Below are 15,459 nucleotides of genomic sequence, written 5' to 3'. Positions count from 1 at the left end.
ATTAAGTGTATAATATTTTCGGAACAAAATAGTGGCAAATCAATAAATATGTCTATTACATAAAATTTATAAGCAAGTGCGCAAAGCGTTTGGAAAATATAGTCCTCCAGTACCACCCAATCACATGCAAAACTCCTCCGTGGCGCATCTATTTCTTCTTGTTTGATATCCGAATAACTTTGTTTTTCACTTCATCAAGCTTGTTTCTTTCCGAAAAGATAAGTTGCGCTATCATGACCTCTCTCGAATCATCAATTGACCTCTGAAAAAAAGTGGTGTTAGCACAGCGTACATTATACATCGTAGTATAAACATTACTTGCATACCTGTGAAAATAAGCCTGTCCATTTGTCACCATCCCAATATTGAAAGCATCGAAGGAGAAATATTCCACACGAATTCCTAGTGCATATAATTTACGAAGATTAAATATCTACTGTACATACAGGACCGACATTGTGTCAAAGTAAGAACTCACCCATCATGTTGTTTTGGCATGTCATACGTTTGAATAGGCCAATTGGAAACATCCGGATAATTCACAATTCCGGTTGCATTTGCTTCTTGGATATCTTCTGCTAGTTGTTTTCTCTAAAGATATAATTAACATGGTGGAAAGAATATCATTCAGTGTACTAAAGAAAATGAATGTTACCAAATGCACATTTGAAAGTTAAACCTACCGGGTCCTCAACGAGTTCTCTAATAACACTGTCAAGTTTTCCGGTCATCAACGAGTCAAGAACCTGAAACTCTCTCTTCCCGCTATGCATGACGACAGTAACCCAGTGAGTGTTTTCCTTGTTTAGAGGAATATAAGTCTGCATCACAAGGACCATAAAACACAATCAGCACATACTATCGTATGTATGTACCGTGTAACCAATCAAACTTACCTTTGATTTTTTGAAATACTCGTCCTCACATCTATTCACGGGTCCATTACTATGCGACTCTGCTTCATAATCGTTATCGGCGGTCTTCTTTCCGGGTCTAATGTGAAGCAACTAATGTATCCTCCAAGTTGTCAACATGAAACGATCATCATTAACTTTGTCGACCAAATATGATGAGTATGCATTAATTACCTATAAATAATGTGTCAGATTTAACAATGGTATTTTCGAATCAATTGTAAAACAATATATGAAATTAACTTACATCGCCACTTAGCCACTCATGGTTAATAATCTGACAAGCTCTCCGCACAGTGAGACCTTCTTCCATGCCATCATTGAAAATTTCTGCTTTTGCATGTTTTTGTGAATAGTCATGCGCACGCACGTACTTGATGGACGCTTTCACCACATCATACTCATCACTAGATTTGTTAACACCACCATTTTGGAACAATTCTGTAACACACAACTCAAATAATTATAAACACAAATATATAAATAATTATTACGCAAGAACAATTAGAAACACAAAAAACTTACTTCCTTTCGCAGAATGTTTTGCACGCTTGTTCGGTTTAGGGACCACATAAGGAGACTTGACATGTTGTGATCCTTTGCGCTTGCGCCTGCCAGTAACCTCCTCCACTTCCTCTTGTACTCCTTGAGAACCAAGCGATGCATGCAATGCAATCTCGTCCGTCCCTAAAGATGTGGCAGCTTTTTCATCTGATACTTCTGGTACTTGGATAGGATCATCCATATCACCCTTGAAACTATCCCAGTACTCAGGTGTGCAGTAAAAAGGTGTGTTTCCACGAGAAGTTACATCAACGCCGTCATCATCCTTTTGCAAATTCATTTTGGAAGGTGTGCGGAACCGGTCTGAATCATCTTTTTGATATAGAAACTCTTTTTTCGGACGTCCAACATCGTTTGAAGACTCATTAATGCCTCCGTACAGATTCTCTTCGTCTTCTTCCAGGTTACCGGGTTTGTAGAAGACGCCGGTTTTGTTCAGTTTCTCAATCATCCTCTGCAAGAAAACATTTCATCTTAGTTCTTCAATTCAGTGATGGACATTAAAGTGACGTGCTCAAGTTTTACCTGTGCGCATAACTCTGGCAAACTAAGCATTTCCTTCTGAAGCTCATTCATCTCACTCAAAATCCGTACCATAGTAGGTTCTGGCTAGAAGCCTCCGAGGTACTGCCCTCTTTCGTCGTTCCAGTAACGTTAGATTTTTTGCTTCTAGCTTTCTTGGTTTTTTGAGCTTCTTCTTCTGCAAATTTTTTCAGCCTGTACTCCTCTGTAATGTTGTCATTGATCTACAAATGCAACAAGAGAATTATATATACAAACCATATGCACACTTAATTTTATTTCATAAATGTAAAAAAACATGATTACTTGGATTACCATCCCAACACCACGACCATATTCATAGTCGTATTTGTCTCTTCTCACAGCCATATCTTCCGTCCAGTTCCTCATCAGCGGGCTCAACAATGCTAATGGATCATATTTTGGACTGGTGATTGGTTGCACCTTCTCCCAGTATAGGTATTGCAAAACACATAAACTAATTAAATTACATGTTCTTCCGTGACATTTTATAACAAAAGTGTTGAAATTAATAAATACAACGTACTTGCAAAAGGGCGAGGTTCCCCTAGGGCCACTGCCTAACATGGTCGTCCTGCAGAAGCTTACCAATCTTCGACGAACAGAATCGCGAAGTGAATGCATTCCAGTTGAACTTCCTTATCAACTTAATATTTTGCACTAAGGCATAGTATTTCTTCGGAACGTATTCATGAGACACTGGTGTAATTATAGTTCCTAAGAGAACTAGAAATGTCATCCAGATAAAGTCATCGTCAGTGCTCTTGTTCTTCACAATCTTTTCTATGAGATCATCAATCATGATCTTACCATTTTTCTTGCTAACAAAACTAACTTGTATTTTTTTGGTTGCTTTTTCTCCTTCAGTACTAAGAAACCCAAAAACATCCACTGCATTGTTTTTCCAACCAAATATGGAGTACACATCATCAGGCCTTAGTGAAATAAGGCCTTTACTTCCAGCAGTACTTCCAGAACTCTCTTCGACCATGAATTTTTTGCTACTTGGATTGTAACCTTGGAGTAAAAAGTGAAGCAAATAATCACGCATCAGTACCGATGGTATTCTAAACATGCCCTGCATATCCGTTTCATAAAACCGGAATTTCTGACTTGGTGACAGTTTGTCAACTAGGCTAACCCACTTTTGAACAGAACATGGAATCACACCGTCGATATTCATACTGCATCAAATAGTTTTCTGTCACATACCATCGTACTGCTATGAGCCTCGTCGTATAAAAAAACAGACACAAAAAAAACTTACACGACGGTGATGGTGGGAGAGGCACCGGCAGCGTATAGAGGGCGACGGGTCAGGGTACGCAGGCCGGCGCGGGCGCACCGACGGCGTTTGGACGGTGGGGCGATGGTGGGAGAGGCACCGGCAGCGTATAGAGGGTGACGGGTCAGGTCAGGGCGACGTGCGGCGTACGTCGGCAACACGTGCAGATCGCGGCGGCGGCGAGACAGGCTGGACATACAAGGAAAATTTGCATGCGCGTCGGCTAACGACGTCGCCCGAGCGCTGATTGCGGCGTCGTTGTTAGTGGGACGGCCCCATGCACGCATGCGCGTCGGTTAGCGAGACGGCCGGCGTTTTTTTTTTCATAGAGGGCCTCATTTTTTAACTAAATAAAATAAGCTCATTTTTTTAACTATATCAAATTTTTTTACCTTAACTAATTTTTGTTAACTTAGCCAAACGTGCCCATTTTTTTAACTTAATCAAATAGGATCATTTTTTTTAACTTAGCCAAACATGCCCAGTTTTTCCACGTGCTACAGTGTCCATGCAGGGCACGCATGCAAAAATTTGTGCGTTTCGAGTCCGTATGGATTTTCTACGATTTTCCAGGCCGAAAACCCCTAAAATACTGCCCGGACGTGACGCAACGTGTGTTCGTTGTCGGATTTTGTTCATTTTGGCCGTGGGGTGCCCGGGTGGGACCCACACGCGCTGGCAAAAGTTGGGTGCATTCTGTGAAGCCGCTCAGGTACTTGCTGTGGAAGGGGGTGGTTTCGGTATCGGCGGAGGGGACCCTCGGTCGCGCGTCTCCGCTTCGCATCTGCCAAACATGCCCATTTTTTCCACGTGCTACAGTGCCCATGCAGGGCACGCACGCAAAAAATTGTCGCGTTTCCAGTCCGTAAGGATTTTCTATGATTTTCTGGGCCGAAAACCCCTAAAATACTGCCCGGACGTGACGTGACGTGCGTTCGTTGTCGGATTTCGTTCATTTTGGCCGTGGGTTGCCAGGGTGGGGCCCCACACGCGCTGGCAAAAGTTGGGTGCATTCCGTGAAACCGCTCAGGTACTTGCTGTGGAAGGGGGTGGTTTCAGTATGGGCGGAGGGGACCCTCGGTCGCACGTCTCCGCTTCGCATCCGCCAAACGTGCCCATTTTTTTTCACGTGCTACAGTGCCATGTAGGGCACGCACGCAAAAATTTGTCGCGTTTCGAGTCCGTATGGATTTTCTACGATTTTCTGGGTCGAAAACCCTAAAATACTGCCCGGACGAGACGCAACGTGTGTTCGTTGTCGAATTTCATTCATTTTGGCCGTGGGTTGCCCGGGTGGGGCCCCACATGCTCTGGTAAAAGTGGGGTACATTCCGTGAAACCGCTCAGGTACTTGCTGTGGACGGGGGTGGTTTCGGTATGGGCGGAGGGGACCCTCGGTCGCACATCTCCGCTTCGCATCCGCCAAACATGCCCAGTTTTTCCACGTGCTACAGTGCCCATGCAGGGCACGCACGCAAAAATTTGTGCGTTTCGAGTCCGTATGGCTTTTCTATGATTTTCCGGGCCGAAAACCCCTAAAATACTGCCTGGACGTGACGCAACGTGTGTTCGTTGTCGGATTTTGTTCATTTTGGCCGTGGGGTGCCCGGGTGGGACCCACACGCGCTGGCAAAAGTTGGGTGCATTCTGTGAAGCCGCTCAGGTACTTGCTGTGGAAGGGGGTGGTTTCGGTATGGGCGGAGGGGACCCTCGGTCGCGCGTCTCCGCTTCACATCTGCCAAACATGCCCATTTTTTCCACGTGCTACAGTGCCCATGCAGGGCACGCACGCAAAAAATTGTCGCGTTTCAAGTCCGTAAGGATTTTCTATGATTTTCTGGGCCGAAAACCCCTAAAATACTGCCCGGACGTGACGTGACGTGCGTTCGTTGTCGGATTTCGTTCATTTTGGCCGTGGGTTGCCCGGGTGGGGCCCCACACGCGCTGGCAAAAGTTGGGTGCATTCTGTAAAACCGCTCAGGTACTTGCTGTGGAAGGGGGTGGTTTCGGTATGGGCGGAGGGGACCCTCGGTCGCACGTCTCCGCTTCGCATCCGCCAAACGTGCCCATTTTTTTCCACGTGCTACAGTGACATGTAGGGCACGCACGCAAAAATTTGTCGCGTTTCGAGTCCGTATAGATTTTCTACGATTTTCTGGGCCAAAAACCCTAAAATACTACCCGGACGTGACAGAACGTGTGTTCGTTGTCGAATTTCATTCATTTTGGCCGTGGGTTGCCCGGGTGGGGCCCCACACGCGCTGGCAAAAGTGGGGTGCATTCCGTGAAACCGCTCAGGTACTTGCTGTGGACGGGGGTGGTTTCGGTATGGGCGGAGGGGACCCTCGGTCGCACATCTCCGCTTCGCATCTGCCAAACATGCCCAGTTTTTCCACGTGCTACAGTGCCCATGCAGGGCACGCACGCAAAAATTTGTGCGTTTCGAGTCCATATGGATTTTCTATGATTTTCCGGGCCGAAAACCCCTAAAATACTGCCCGGACGTGACACAACGTGTGTTCGTTGTCGGATTTCATTCATTTTGGCTGTGGGGTGCCCGGGTGGGACCCACATGCGCTGGCAAAAGTTGGGTGCATTCTGTGAAGCCGCTCAGGTACTTGCTGTGGAAGGGGGTGGTTTCGGTATGGGTGGAGGGGACCCTTGGTCGCACGTCTCCGCTTCTCATCCGCCAAACGTGCCCATTTTTTTCACGTGCTACAGTGCCCATGCAGGGCACGCATGCAAAAATTTGTCGCGTTTCGAGTCTGTATGGATTTTCTACGATTTTCTGGGCCGAAAACCCCTAAAATACTGCCCGGACGTGACCCAACATGCGTTCGTTGTCGGATTTCGTTCATTTTGGCCGTGGGGTGCCCGGGTGGGGCCCCACACGCGCTGGCAAAAGTTGGGTGCATTTCATGAAACCGCTCAGGTACTTGCTGTGGAAGGGGGTGGTTTCGGTATGGGCGGAGGGGACCCTCGGTCGCACGTCTCCGCTTCGCATCCGCCAAACGTGCCCATTTTTTCCACGTGCTACAGTGCCATGTAGGGCACGCATGCAAAAATTTGTCGCGTTTCGAGTCCGTATGGATTTTCTACGATTTTCTGGGCCGAAAACCCTAAAATACTGCCCGGACGTGACACAACGTGTGTTCATTGTCGAATTTCATTCATTTTGGCCGTGGGTTGCCCGGGTGGGGCCCCACACGCGCTGGCAAAAGTGGGGTGCATTCCGTGAAACCGCACAGGCACTTGCTGTGGACGGGGGTGGTTTCGGTATGGGCGGAGGGGACCCTCGGTCGCACATCTCCGCTTCGCATCCGCCAAACATGCCCAGTTTTTCCACGTGCTACAGTGCCCATGCAGGGCACGCACGCAAAATTTTGTGCGTTTCGAGTCCGTATAGTTTTTCTACGATTTTCCGGGCCGAAAACCCCTAAAATACTGCCCGGGCGTGACGTAACGTGCGTTCGTTGTCGGATTTCGTTCATTTTGGCCGTGGGGTGCCCGGGTGGGACCCACACGCGCTGGCAAAAGTTGGGTGCATTCTGTGAAACCGCTCAGGTACTTGCTGTGGAAGGGGTGGTTTCGGTATGGGCGGAGGGGACTCTCGGTCGCACGTCTCCGCTTCGCATCCGCCAAACGTGCCCATTTTTTTCACGTGCTAGAGTGCCCATGCAGGGCACACACGCAAAAATTTGTCGCGTTTCGAGTCCGTATGGATTTTCTACGATTTTCCGGGCCGAAAACCCCTAAAATACTGTCCGGACGTGACGCAATGTGCGTTCGTTGTCGGATTTCGTTCATTTTGGCCGTGGGATGCCCGGATGGGGCCCCACACGCGCTGGTAAAAGTAGGGTTTACAAATATTTAAAAATATTTCAGAAAACTCATAAATTTTAATGGATTTAAAACTATTTCAGATAATGTTAATGAATTTAAAAATTCTCGGATTCATAAATATTAATGAATTATAAATATTCTCTGGTTCATAAATTTAAAGAATTTAAAAATATTTCGGTAAATGTTAATGAATTTAAAAATTCTCGTATTTATATATGTTAATGAATTTAAAAATATTCTCTGATTCATAAATGTTAATGAATATAAAAATATTTCTGAAAATGTTAATGAATTAAAATATCACACCTTTTTAATTTTATTTTTGTTTTTTATTTGTTATATTTTTTATTTCAAAATTTTAATTTTTTCATCCACCGGGCTTTACTATATGCATTTATTTTAACAAAATCTGAACATTTCTAAAACACTTTATAAATATTTAGATACACTTTTGACTTTTTCTTCAGTTTTCTTTTATATTTTATGTGTTTTCACGATTTTTTTGTGCTCTCGCTCCCGCCGCGCCCGCTCGCATGCCTCGTCCGCCCAAGCTCGCCGCCGCCCGTTGCCCTCCACCGCGCCTGCAGTTGCGCCCCGCCGCCTGCGCCATGGCTGCCCGCAGCCGCGCCCCGCACCAGCGCACGCCGTCCGAGCGTGCCATGGCCGCCCGCCGCGCGCGCGCTGTGGCCGCCCGCCACCGCGCGCCGCGCCCGGCGCCCGCCCCCCATGCGCCGTGGCCGCCCGCCGCCGCGCGCCGCGCCCGCGCACGCCGCCCCCACGTGCCATGGCCGCCCGCAGCCGCGCCCTGCGCCCGCGCACGCCGCCCCCGCGCGCCATGGCCGCCCGCAGCCGCGCCCCGCCCCCCACCCAGCAGCGCCCCGCGCCATGGCCGCCCGCTCGCCTGGCCCCGCGCTCGCCCGGCGGCCACTGCCGCGCCGCTGGTCCCTGCGCCGCGGGCGCCCGCGCTGGCCCTCTCGCCGCGGCGCCCGCGCTGGCCCGCTCGCCGCTCCGCCCGCGTGCGCGCCTGCTCGCCCGCTGGCCCTCCCCGCCTCGCCTCGCCCCGCCCCGCCTCGCCGTTGCCTCTCCTTCGTCCTCCCTCGCCTGCTACAGAAAAGGAGAGTGTGACAGGTGGGGCCGAGGGCGGACACAGACGGACGACGAGGACGCGAAGACGTCCGCTTTCTGTCCGCTTTGGCCCTAAACCGAGAGCAACTTTGGTCTGAAAATGGGACAAAAGCGAACACAGACAGGACGAAACGTTCGTATGCTTCCATGCGTTGGGTCGTTCGGTTTGTCCGTTTTACCCTAAACAGATATAAACGGACGATTTGGGGTAGAAATGGGTCACGCGGTGGAGTTGGCCTGAAAGTGATCGATCAATCCAACCGTTTCCCTGCAGCTACACTGACGTTTTGCATGCATTGATTGACAGCTATCCTGGCCCCTTGTGCATGCAGCCAGCGAGGAACGTTCAAAGCTAGGAGTATCGTCTTTATTTCTTTCTTGGAACGGAGGCGAGGAGTACAATCTTGGACAGCAAGTCGAGTGTCATGCTGACCGGCCAAGCACCATTTTGTCCAGGTGTAGAGACCATTCACCGTGGTCGCCAAGCAAGCAACGCTATATGAAGCTAGCCCCGCGGCAGCAATTCCTCATCGGCACAAGAGAACATCTAGTACTAAGTAGAAGAACAAACGTGAAGGTTAGAGAGGATCGGTTCCATGGGAGACGGTAAGAAATCCAGCCCCGGTTTCTGGTCGGTGGTGGGGTCTTGGTTTGCTTGCTTTCGTCGCCCAGCTAAGGCCAAGGCGGCGAGCGCCGGCGGCCGGACCACCACGTATGAATATGGTCCAGCCGACGGGATGGTGGCGGCGGCCAGACATTTCTCCAGTGCTCACAAAATAAACTTTGGATGATTCATGCCATGTCTGTGTTGGGAATAGTTTTGTGGTCTACCCATATCCCTCAACGCTTATCCATGGTATCGCTTATAGTTCGCAAATCAGAGGCTAAGGATAGGTACTTTCTTATATTGTCTTTCCAAAGAGTTCACCTCTTATACAAATAAGATTCATAATATTTTTAACTATTTTCCAGGATAGACTCAAGATCAAATTACCAATCACGATCAAATTTGTCTGTTAACGGATTCTACCTGTTGTGTCTCTGGAGTAGACACTTATGAGCAACGCGCCATAATAGTATAAATTCCTCTAATTATGTAGATTGATATTAAGCTGTAATCTAACTATATGATCTAGCTTCTTCCAATTATCACTGTACCCGAGTAGTCTTTTCAATATAAATACTAGTATATTGCATTCCACTGATAATCGATCAGCTTCCTTAAGCATACAACTTAAATACGTTTCAACAAGTGATAATTCCATAATAACCATGTAAAGCAATTTTATGCATAAATACATGTATAATTCCATAACGAGGTATTCCGAATATTAGTAATTCCTAATAATTAGTACTACAAAAAAATGAATATTGTTTCTCATCTTGTAGATACAATACTAGCTTCCTCAAAACGTTTACCTTTAATATAAATTCCAGAATAAGTGACATGTTGTGATGCACTTTCCACAATGTTATAGTATGATGTAGGAGATTCCCTTAGCTGCTCGTCTTTCCTCCCACTACTTAAATTTGCAACATAAATTTTGAAAGCTAAGGTATGATTGCATAATGAAGATACAGTAAATTTCAACACCATTATTATTCCTTTCTCCACAGGAGTTCAAACATAATTCCTCACCGAGTTTGGTTCCAGGTACTTTAACAATTTGCAATTTTCCATAGGAAACGTTTCAAAACATACTCTATGTAGTTACACTCCTAAAACAGAGGAAGCTTCAAACGTTCCTTTCATATGAAAGTTAAAACATGACCAAGCTTTCACTTCCATCAATGTGACTTTATCATTGCAAACAACAAAACAATGTTAATGTATACAATAATAATGCAAAATATTTTACACTTACATTTTTAGATGACCGCCTTGCTTCATTTACAAAACCATATGACCTGCTATTCTATTGATGTGAAGCTTGTTGTAAGACCAAACATTAATGTATTCAATTAGCAAACCATGCCCTTAGTTCCTCTTTCCGTAAATTCAAGGAGAGAGAGTTTTCACAAAGTATATTTCTGTTTGTGTAAAGAATTTAATAGCAAGAGGGACATTATAATATTCCAATGAGCCAAATTTCCTTAAATAAATAAACAAAACACTTACAAACAATGGGCTTGCGGTAGTTTTGTATGATAATAAGTACCTGAACTATATATTTTCTCATTGAATTTGTTCCTTCCTGCATTTCCTCCACCCATAGTTGACATTGATGATAAATTTAAGCCTTCTTAAAAGACTTCCTCTAAAATTTAGAGTGACTTCCCCCTAAAGAACAAATAACAATTTTCCAGAGATGACACCCCAAGTTAATTTCTCTCACTTACCGTAAGCATGTTAGTGTCGGGAGTTACTCTTGTAGTTTCCTTTGGGGTCAAAATTATAGTCCAGTATGATTGTCAATAAGTCCACCCTTTATCATAATAATTATTGTGTTCCTACCTTTCCACCAGTTTGATCCACTAGAATAACCACTAAAAAATTACTGGTGTGTGCTAAACCATGTCAATGCCTTTCCCTTCAAAGATAAAGGGAAGACCTTCTTCTTGACAACATCCTCGAGCATACCTGCAAGTTTAAATAATCCACAAACTTCATCCACATAGATTAGGTGCATATCGGGATGTAATGTTCCATCTCATGGAGAAGGATTAGCTAGCAGTTTCTCTATCATACCCGAAGGAATTTCATAATAAATATTTTCAGTAGGTGCAGTAGGTTGAGGAGCAACTTCTTGCTCTACCGGTCGAGGTGAAGATGAAAGAAATATGCCCTAGAGGCAATAATAAAGTTGTTATTTATATTCCTTATATCATGATAAATGTTTAATATTCATGCTAGAATTGTATTAACCGGAAACTTAGTACATGTGTGAATACATAGACAAAATGAGTGTCACTAGTATGCCTCTACTTGACTAGCTCGTTAATCAAAGATGGTTAAGTTTCCTAACCATGGACAAGAGTTGTCATTTGATGAACGGTATCACATCATTGGAGAATGATGTGATTGACTTGACCCATCCGCCAGCTTAGCACTTTGATCATTTAGTTTACTGCTGTTGCTTTCTCTATAAATTATACATGTTCCTATGACTATGAGATTATGCAACTTCCGAATACCGAAGGAACACTTAGTGTGCTATCAAACATCACAACATAACTGGGTGACTATAAAGATGCTCTACAGATGTCTCCGATAGTCTTTGTTGAGTTGGCATAGATCGAGATTAGGACTTGTCACTCCGTGTATCGGAGAGGTATCTTTGGGCCCTCTCGGTAATGCACATCACTATAAGCCTTGCAAGCAATGTGACTAATGAGTTAGGTACGTGATGTTGCATTACAGAACGAGTAAAGAGACTTGCCGGTAACGAGATTGAACTAGGTATTGAGATACCGACGATTGAGTCTCGGGCAAGTAACATATCGATGACAAAGGGAACAACGTATGTTGTTATGCGGTTTAACCGATAAAGATCTTCATAGAATATGTAGGAACCAATATGAGCATCCAGGTTCCGCTATTGGTTATTGACCGGAAGTGAGTCTCGGTCATGTCTACATAGTTCTCGAACCCGCAGGGTCCGCGCGCTTAATGTTCGATGACGATCGGTATTACGAGTTTATGTGTTTTGATGTACCGAAGGTAGTTTGGAGTCCCGGATGTGATCACGAACATGACGAGGAGTCTCGAAATGGTCGAGACATAAAGATTGATATATTGGACAGATATGTTCGAACACCGGAAGTGTTCCGGAGAAGTTTCGAATAAAACCGGAGTGCCGGAGGGTTATCGAAAACCCCGGGGGAACTAATGAGCCTCGATGGGCCTTAGTGTAGAGAGAGAGGGGCGGCCAAGGCAGGCCGCGCGCCCCTCCCCCTTGAGTCCGAATTGGACTAGGAGGGGGGCGGCGCCCCCCTTTTCCTTTCCCCTCTCCCTCTCCTTCCTTCCCCCTCTCTCCCTTTTGGTGGAAACCTACTAGGACTTGGAGTCCTAGTAGGATTCCCCTCTTGGGGGCGCACCAAGGAGGGTCGGCCGGCCTCCCCCTCCTGTTGGGGAACGTAGCATAAATTCAAAATTTTCCTACGTGTCACCAAGATCTATCTATGGAGTCATCTAGCAACGAGGGAGAAGTGGATCTACATACCCTTGTAGATCGCGCGCGGAAGCGTTCAAGAGAACGGGGTTGATGGAGTCGTACTCGTCGTGATCCAAATCACCGATGATCCTAGCGCCGAACGGACGGCACCTCCGCGTTCAACACACGTACGGAGCAGCAACGTCTCCTCCTTCTTGATCCAGCAAGGGGGGAGGAGAGGTTGATGGAGATCCAGCAGCACGACGGCGTGGTGGTGGAAGTAGCGGGATTCCAACAGGGCTTCGCCAAGCGCTACGGGAGGAGGGAGATGTGTCATGGGAGGGAGAGGGAGGCGCCAGGGCTTAGGTTGGGCTGCCCTCCCTTCCCCCCACTATATATAGGGCCAAGGGAGAGGGGGAGGCGCAGCCTTGGCCCTTCCTCCAAGGAAGGGTGTGGCCAGGGAGGAGTCCCTCCTCCCCAAGGCACCTCGGAGGTGCCTTCCCCCTTTAGGACTCTTCCTCTCCCTTGATTCTTGGCGCATGGGCCTCTTGGGGCTGGTGACCTTGGCCCATATAGGCCAAGGCGCACCCCCTACAGCCCATGTGCCCCCCCGGGGCAGGTGGCCCCATCTGGTGGACCCCCGGGACCCTTCCGGTGGTCCCGGTACAATACCGGTGACCCCGAAACTTGTCCCGATGGCCGAAATAGCACTTTCTATATATAATTCTTTACCTCCAGACCATTCCGGAACTCCTCGTGACGTCCGGGATCTCATCCGGGACTCCGAACAACTTTCGGGTTACCGCATACTAATATCTCTATAACCCTAGCGTCACCGAACCTTAAGTGTGTAGACCCTACGGGTTCGGGAGACATGCAGACATGACCGAGATGACTCTCCGGTCAATAACCAACAGCGGGATCTGGATACCCATGTTGGCTCCCACATGTTCCACGATGATCTCATCAGATGAACCACGATGTCAAGGACTTAATCAATCCAGTATGCAATTCCCTTTGTCTATCGGTACGATACTAGCCCGAGATTCGATCGTTGATATCCCGATACCTTGTTCAATCTCGTTACCAGCAAGTCTCTTTACTCGTTCCGTAACACATCATCCCGTGATCAACTCCTTGATCACATTGTGCACATTATGATGATGTCCTACCGAGTGGGCCCAGAGATACCTCTCCGTTTACACGGAGTGACAAATCCCAATCTCGATTCGTGCCAACCCAACAGACACTTTCGGAGATACCTGTAGTGTACCTTTATAGCCACCTAGTTACGTTGTGACGTTTGATACACCCAAAGCATTCCTACGGTATCCGGGAGTTGCACAATCTCATGGTCTAAGGAAATGATACTTGACATTAGAAAAGCTTTAGCATACGAACTACATGATCTTGTGCTAGGCTTAGGATTGGGTCTTTATCCATCACATCATTCTCCTAATGATGTGATCCCATTATCAATGACATCCAATGTCCATGGTCAGGAAACCGTAACCATCTATTGATCAACGAGCTAGTCAACTAGAGGCTTACTAGGGACATGGTGTTGTCTATGTATCCACACATGTATCTGAGTTTCCTATCAATACAATTCTAGCATGGATAATAAACGATTATCATGAACAAGGAAATATAATAATAACCAATTTATTATTGCCTCTAGGGCATATTTCCAACACCTCCCTCCTTTATATACGTGGGGAAGTGGCACCCTAGAACACACAAGTTGATTGTTTAGCAGTGTGTGGTGCCCCCTCCATAGATTTCCACCTCGGACATATCGTTGTAGAGCTTAGGCGAAACCCTGCGTCGGTAACTTCATCATCACCGTCATCATGCCGTCGTGCTGACGAAACTCTCCCTCAACCTCAGCTAGATCTAGAGTTCATGGGACGTAACCGAGCTGAACGTGTGCAGATCGCGGAGGCGCCGTACCTTCGGTGCTAGGATCGGTTGGATCGTGAGGACATGCGACTACATCAACCGCGTTGTCATAACGCTTCCGCTTACGGTCTACGAGGATACGTGGACTATACTCTCCCCTCTCGTTGCCATGCATCACCTAGATGGATCTTGCGTGTGCGTAGGATTTTTTTGAAATTACTGCATTCCCCAACAGAAGATACCCCGAACAAGCCCCTCAAAGGATTATTTTTCATAGTAACAAGTGACAGTAAATTTCGGCACACTATATAAATGTTTCCTTACCAAATTCCACTTCCCAAAGGCGCTTCACTCCCCGGCAACGACGCCAGGAAAGAGTCTTGATGACCCACAAGTATAGGGGATCTATCATAGTTCTTTCAATAAGTAAGAGTGTCGAACCCAACGAGGAGCAGAAGGAAATGACAAGCGGTTTTCAGCAAGGTATTCTCTGCAAGCACTGAAATTATTGGTAACAGATAGTTGTGTGATAAGATAATTCGTAACGGGGAACAAGTAACAAAAGTAAAAAATGTGCAGCAAGGTGGCCCAATCATTTTTTAGCAAAGGACAAGCCTGAATGAACTGTTATGTAAAGCAAAGCGCTCCCGAGGACACATGGGAATTGTTGTCAAGTTAGTTTTCATCATGCTCATATGATTCAAGTTCGTTACTTTGACAATTTGATATGTGGGTGGACCGGTGCTTGGCTGTTGCCCTTCCTTGGACAAGCCTCTCACTTATGGTTAACCCCTCTCATAAGCATCCGCAACTATGAAAGAAGAATTATGATAAATCTAACCATAGCATGAAACATATGGATCCAAATCAGCCCCTTACGAAGCAACGCATAAACCAGGGTTTAAGCTTCTGTCACTCTAGCAACCCATCATATACTTATTACTTCCCAATGCCTTCCCCTAGGCCCAAATCATGGTGAAGTGTCATGTAGTCGACGTTCACATAACACCACTAGAGAAGAGACATCATACATCTCATCAAAATATCGAACGAATACCAAATTCACATGAATACTTATAACAAGACTTATCCCATGTCCTCAGGAACAAACGTAACTACTCACAAAGCATATTCATGTTCATAATCAGAGGAGTATTAATTATCATTAAGGATCTGAACATATGATCTT

Source organism: Triticum urartu, chromosome 5 (genome assembly GCF_003073215.2).
Source record: "Triticum urartu cultivar G1812 chromosome 5, Tu2.1, whole genome shotgun sequence".
In the NCBI taxonomy this organism is placed as follows: domain Eukaryota; kingdom Viridiplantae; phylum Streptophyta; class Magnoliopsida; order Poales; family Poaceae; genus Triticum; species Triticum urartu.
This window is presented reverse-complemented; position numbering follows the sequence as displayed.